This window comes from Carya illinoinensis, chromosome 2 (assembly GCF_018687715.1).
Source record: "Carya illinoinensis cultivar Pawnee chromosome 2, C.illinoinensisPawnee_v1, whole genome shotgun sequence".
Classification (NCBI taxonomy): domain Eukaryota; kingdom Viridiplantae; phylum Streptophyta; class Magnoliopsida; order Fagales; family Juglandaceae; genus Carya; species Carya illinoinensis.
The window spans coordinates 16,290,822-16,297,782 of NC_056753.1; positions in this window are offsets into that span (position 1 = coordinate 16,290,822).

Sequence of the window (6,961 nt, forward strand, 5' to 3'; positions counted from 1 at the left end):
TATACATGTTTTTCAATTTATTCATCTCCCACATTTGAGGTATCCTATTAAGTACTGCTTTCAGAAGAAAATAACGATCAGCTAGTAGATGAAGTGGGTTATGTCATCTCCTTAGGATCAGGGAATTGGTTGTCCAAAAGAATAGGAAATCGTTGGTCCAAACGGTACCACTGCCGGTTGTTGCAATTTACAATAAAAAATCATAAATGTAACCTCGACACATCTCTTAAGACATAAATACTTCCTAAATAAAATTTATCTTCTCATTTCTCCATGGATAAGGGCTAGTATTTGGACGTGGTGCAAACGGTGGAAAAAATTTAGGTGGCATAGTCCCATGTTAACCATGCATGTAGCTATACATTGACCAATCTGGATATAATGATCTTGATATTTTCAAAAATAATAGCGAATAATGATTTATCACAAAATTATAAATCACACAAATAACATAGCTTTCGAATAGGAGAATAATACCTGAGTGAATGCAATAGTGTTGGTAGGCCTTGTAGCATTGTTGGTGGGCCTTGTGTTTTCTTCCCCTTTCTCCATCAACTTGTCCATAAAAAATGGACCAACCTCTATGTAAACTTTAAGCTAATTCAAGATTAGAAATTAATTTGACTGCATTTACAACCTATAAGCTTTCAGCAAATTCATTATCAATAATGATGTATCATGAACCATTAGTAGTAAAGACAATTATAGTCTATGTTTCATATAACACTTCTTTACTTTTTTTTTAATTGAAACATCAAATCTATTAATACACTCATAGTTTGTGTTGCATTAGGCTTTTAAAATCTTGAAAGTTATGATTAGGGTCCACATTTAGGTGATCATTAAACATTCAACGGAGTTTAATTCTAAGCACATATAACCAACGACTAACTATCAAACATATAATGGGCATTATTAATGAGGTATACTTGCAACTACCAGAGGGTCTTGACATAGGTCAAGTTTTCTTAGGACTAGATTCACAAAACAAGTAATTTCACTAGATAGTTGATGGGTGGCGCGTGAGAGCCTAGACATGGGTGGTGCGTGAGAGCAAACATGAAACTAAAACCAGATAAATGGCAGTGGTGCTTGAGAGCATGGTCTGGATCCACAAAACAAAAATCATGCGTGAGAGCAGAGCAACTACCTGGTTAGTGGCTTCGTCATGTTGGAGGAGATGAGCACCTCAACGCTAGTGGAAACCTTGATGTCGGTAGACAGATTAGCTAGTGTGAACTTGATTGGTAGGTAGAGGGAATTATTAGGGGTGGGCTAGGCTGGGTGAAAAATTAGACATTACTTTGGGTCAACATTACAGGCCAATAGTGGTGGAGGAGTTAAGTAGGTCGACGTAGGAACCTGAATGGCGCAACGAAATATGGGTGGTGCGGACTAGGCAGTGGCAAAACAAAATCCTAAATATTGAACTTCTAAAATCTTTTGTGAAAGCACTAGATTTTTGTAATTATGAGAGCATGGATTTTTGGTCATCAACCTATGCTAACATGAACAAGAGACAAATAGTGGAGGATGCAGGGACTATGTATAGTGACTGTATGTAGAGACAAATGAGAACTGCTACCATGCTACATATAGTCCTGAAATGAAATCCTCGTTCTCCATCTCTTACATGTTCTTTGCTCACGCATGCTTATTGACCAAAAAGCCCCTACTAGGGCATTCTCGGACAATACCTCTGCTATTCCGAGTTCCAATCAAATCACACCACTTGAATTTCCCTCCACCATTTGAGTTCCCTTGTTAGAGCCCTATTGTGAATTTGCTTTGATGTAATGAGGAAGGATTGAGTATGGAACGTTGGTTTGCTGTAGTCATAATTAGAATAGGCTAGAAGGTGTTTCTAATAGGGCTTAAGTCAGCCACATGTGGACTAGATGAAGATCTTCATCTCCAGTTGAACACTTAACTTATTTTTCTTCTCTACTTCTCCCTTAGGGTTTGCAATGCCATGGGTTCCTAACATTTCTCTTTAGCTCTGTCCACCAGTTCTCCTCTTCATCCCTTTGCAACTAGCTCGGTCAACCTACTCATCATCCCTTTAAAACCAATTCTCTTCCTTCCTAGAGTAAAGCTTTGTTGCCGCACCACCCAGCATGAGACCATTGTCAATAGATGATGCTGCCACCGACCACGTAAGGAACTATTACTCTCAACTCTCTAGTATTACCTAATGCATGGTTCTGCTGGATGTCATGTCTTCGAGGTTTACTCCCTAGAGATAGTTGCCAATAAACATATTAAACATTTCCCTAGTGTAATATTATCAAGTAATCTAGACAGTGAGATGAAATTCAATATCAAGTAATTTGGACATTGGTGTAAAATATTGGATGCATAATCATATTATCTAGTAATATGGACATTAAGGTGAAATTCAATATCAAGGATTTTGACCATCAACCCATTATACTATTAAGTGCATATTTTTAATTAAAGTCATTGTTAGAAGTTCCTTCATGGGCATCTACCTTGTTTCTTTTTTCTTTTCTAATGAGACCGAAAGCTCACGAGTAACCAAATGAGACAGATGCTTCATGAAACCGTCAACTCTACAACTATTGTTTTGATAAGTAAATACAATTGACTCCCAAAACTGCTGGTGCATAAACCATTTACCCCACTACTATTTTTGAAATTATTTCCCTTCCATCAATGTGGTAGTAGTCCAGTATTGGTCCATTTTCAATACTACATTAGTGCATTCCAAGAACCCACGGGAAGATTTGACTCTTTTTCTCCAAAATTGCTACCTCAATAGAGCATTCATTTTTATCTTATAACAAATAGAGAATTCATTTTTAGCTTATAACATTTTCTAGTTGATTACTGAATTTATTAGGATTTGTCACCAGAGTTATGCCCCATGCTCGAGGAACATAACTTTTAATGCACTCATAACATCTTGGAGGAGTTTTATTTTCTTTGGAAGATATTGTTTAGCTCAAGTAAATTTAGTTTTCATTTCCCACTTTCTAATTTGATATTCTTTTAAGTTAAATGCATTGATGGGATCAAAATTCATTGGAGAATTCATATTAAAATTAGAGTTAAATACTAAAATAGTCATTCTGGGTGGTTTGAAGTTCGAATAGGTTGATTCTTATAATTTAATTATGAAACCTATGAGTAGTGCTAGATACAATCTTAAGGTGTACAAGTCCCACATATTTCCTTTGAGAAAAAGCAGGGTCTACCATTAAAAAAATTTATGTAAGTCTCAGGTTTGCCCTCTTTTTACAAATGAAGTGCACAAGACTTGCACACCACTGCAAATATGATTTCTCTTGAACCTACTCTTTGTGCATTTAACGTTGATTATTCCATGATTAATGTTGCTAATATACTGTTACCAACACCATATCAACACAAATGATTGATAACAAATTTAAAGGAAAAAATAGGGGGCCTAGGCTCATAGCGTTAACTAGTTGCATATTGTTGTTTTATTATCTTCTTGTTGCTTTTTAGCCTAAGCTGATTACAAGGGTTATATGTACTGAACTTTGCTCTGAGGATTTTTAAGAAAACAGTACTAGAAAGTTAAATTTCTTCTCTATTCTCTTCTTCTTCTTCCGGAGCTTCTCACCCTCAAAATGAGATTATTTTTTCAAACCCTTGTAATGTGTTACAAATTGGCATTAAAGAGACACCAGTCTCTAGGCTATCAAAATCTATGGAAGAGATTCTTGCTTCATTATACAAAATTAAGGAACTGGTTGAACAATCACAACAAGCTCCAAAACATATCCCATAAAAAAATAAGATATTTTAGAAACAACCTCCGTAAAAGTTTAGGCTATTTGGAGAATGAGGCCTGTGCAATACAGGATGAAGAAGATGTTGACCACATCAAGAGGGAGAGTTTGGTTAGTGATGGGGCCAAGAACCAGAGCCAACTACCACCTTCTATAAATTCCTAGAATTGAAGACCCATTTTGCTTTCAAACAGCCCCATGAACAAGACTAACCCCAACTCCATAGGTCTCCAGTTATGCTTCAAAGACTTAAGTCCATCAACCTTTACAGTTACCAATCATGTGAGCCCATCATGCAACAATCTCAAACCATAAGCCCAGCATGTCACGTATGGCATCCTCCCTGGAAGACCCACACCCTCAAGTGGCTTTCTCTGACCGTTGAGTGGCTTCCAGGCCGATGGGAGCCCCGGGCAAGAACATAAGTGGCAACCCAAGAGTTCTCAAGAGGTTGAAAACACCATGTGAGAGAGCTAAGAGAAATCTCTGTTTCTCTTCCACTGCCCAAACTACCATTGAAATTAAAGGTATTAATAACTTAAAATACATCAATGATTTGTTACATAGAACGCGGATGCACAACTCCAAACCTATTAATAGTCCAATGTCATCTTTGACTAAACTATCTTTACTTGAGGGCTGTACATTTGAGGATCCCCAACTCTATCAAAGTGCGGTTAGTAGTCTCCAATATCTAGCCTTTACACACCCTGACATCTCCTTTGCCGTGAACTGAGTCTGCCAATACATGCACAGTCCTAGAATTCCACACTGGCAAGCAGTGAAATGAATCCTTCGTTACCTTTGCCATACTCCCTCCCTTGGTCTCTACTTTTCCCTTTCCTCCTCCTTCAAACTTTCAGCCTTTTCTGATGTGGATTGGGCTAGATGTCCCGATGACTGCAGGTCAACAGGAGGGTTTTGTATTTACTTTGGCAGTTATCTTGTGTCTTGGGGAAAGAAACAGGCCACTATTGCTCGGTCTTTCACTGAAGTCGAGTACAAATCAGTTGCCAATACATCCTATGAAATCCTATGGTTACAATCCTTAGTCAAAGAAATTGGCATTTTCCTCACTAATCCTCCTATTTTGTGGTGTGATAACCTTTTGAGAACGATTTTTCATCTAATTCTGGGAAGCCATTAAGGAAATTTGGTTACAAAATGTGTGGTGTATGTATTTCCTTAGCATCTCATAAGCATTTGACACCACTTCTTTGTGCCTTTTCGCTTTTGCTATTAAATCTCTATCACATCTGACCAAAGATACTGAGTGTGGCTTTTCATTTGTTGGCTTCATGTGTCGAAACACATTAAAAGCCTCTAATATAAAGTTGTAAGCAACATATCCTGCAATCATGGAGCTTCAAGAAACCATATCTCTCATAGTCATTTACACGAACGCCCACCTTGCAAGCCCGATCATGCTGAATGCTACATAAATTCTCAAAAAGGTATTCCATGACTGCATCGTTCCACATTCTCCAACAATCAATCACTGACCACAAGCTTTTATAACCAAAGAATATGTAAAATTGTTTGTTGACTCCCAGCCATTTCTACCATTCCAATTGTGTAGCCACTGAGATTATAATCAGTAGAAAAATATGGCATCTCTGTGGTCTCGCCTCCTAATAGAGTGCAATCCGATTGTTGGCAACCAACAACAATACCCTTTCTAACCTTTTCAGCAAGGTCAAGATTAAAGTGGCTAGTGGCAAAATAATCGAGAAAAAATAATGGATTTTGCTCTAGAAGTAACAATGTCATTAACACTTATCACAACCAGATCAATCCCAGTAGTTTCATGGATTCCAGTTTCAAATGCAAGCTTAAGTTTAGTTCCCACACCATCTGTACCTGTAACAAGGTATGAGTCACCTAGAAGGAAAAGTCCTCTGAAGCCACCAATTCTCGGTCCCATTTTGGCAACCCTACGAACAAGTTCAAAGCCAGCATCATTGTCAACACTAGCATCCTTGAATGTTAGACTCTCACATTCTTTGGCATCGAAAACACACAATGGAAGCTATTCCTCATTCTTCTCATTGAACCTAATCCATTGGAAGCTACTTATAGTGGTTGAAACACATTGGCAACCCTATTGAAAGTGCACCTGCGTGCATATCATTGGATTGAGCTAGAATTGTGACCAGTTGGTCCGATTGAACAAGCTACACAATAGGATAGCTTTGTGTTTGCTTTGAAGGTATTAGTCATGGTGAAATAGATTACACAGAGGTATTGCTCATCGTTGTTGTTCTTCATGGTTACAATGACCTTCTCTACAACAAGGTAAGTCGAGTAGAAATCATTTTTAACACACTGGCCACACTTCCATCCTGGCAGGAGAGGAAATGACTAAACCCAACATCTTGCCTTCATGTTCCTATTCCTGTCGTCGTAAGTCTGTGACCTACCTTTTCTCAAATCCAATTCTCCTCAAGTTGTCTTTCCCTAATTTGGCCTTCCTCAACCCAAGTTCTCCTCAACATTTGGTCTTCTGATTCGAACATTTGCAAGGTTTATTTTTCCATTTGAGCAAGTTATTTTCCCATTTGCTTTTGTAATTATCTACAAGACAAGAATAGCAAAGAAATTGTTTTCCAAAGCTTCAAAAATTTGTATCTATATTTGAGGCCAACTGCTTCTTCTTCATTTTCCATCCCTTTTCTCTTGATCTGGAATCAACAGAGTACATCTGCACATAGAGTCCAAAAACTTTCCAAGAAAATTCCTGTTAAGGGCGTGTTTCACACCATCAACTACACTGATGACCTACAACGAACAAAGGGTAGGCACTGGTTGTCTTTTGGACACTTCAATGCCAAAGCTTGAATAATATGAGGATAAGTGTATGTAGAAGATGAAGTAAATCAAGTGAGTATTTGTTACCTTCTATAGGCTATTTATAAAGACATCAAAGGAAAAGATAACCATCCTCCATGAGTATATCTCCAACAGTTTTCCTTGTTAGTTGGAGTGATCCCTTCCTTGTATAATGGTAGTATTATCCAGCTAATGACTTGCAGCTGGGCCACCATAGACTATTGGGCTTACGAGTATAATGGGTCAATTTGAGGTATTGGGCCCATAGGAAACAAAGATCCCTTCCAGTTACCTTGCTAATTTTCTTTGTGGTATACATGGAAAATTAAATTTTTCTACCCCGCTAGCCTCAG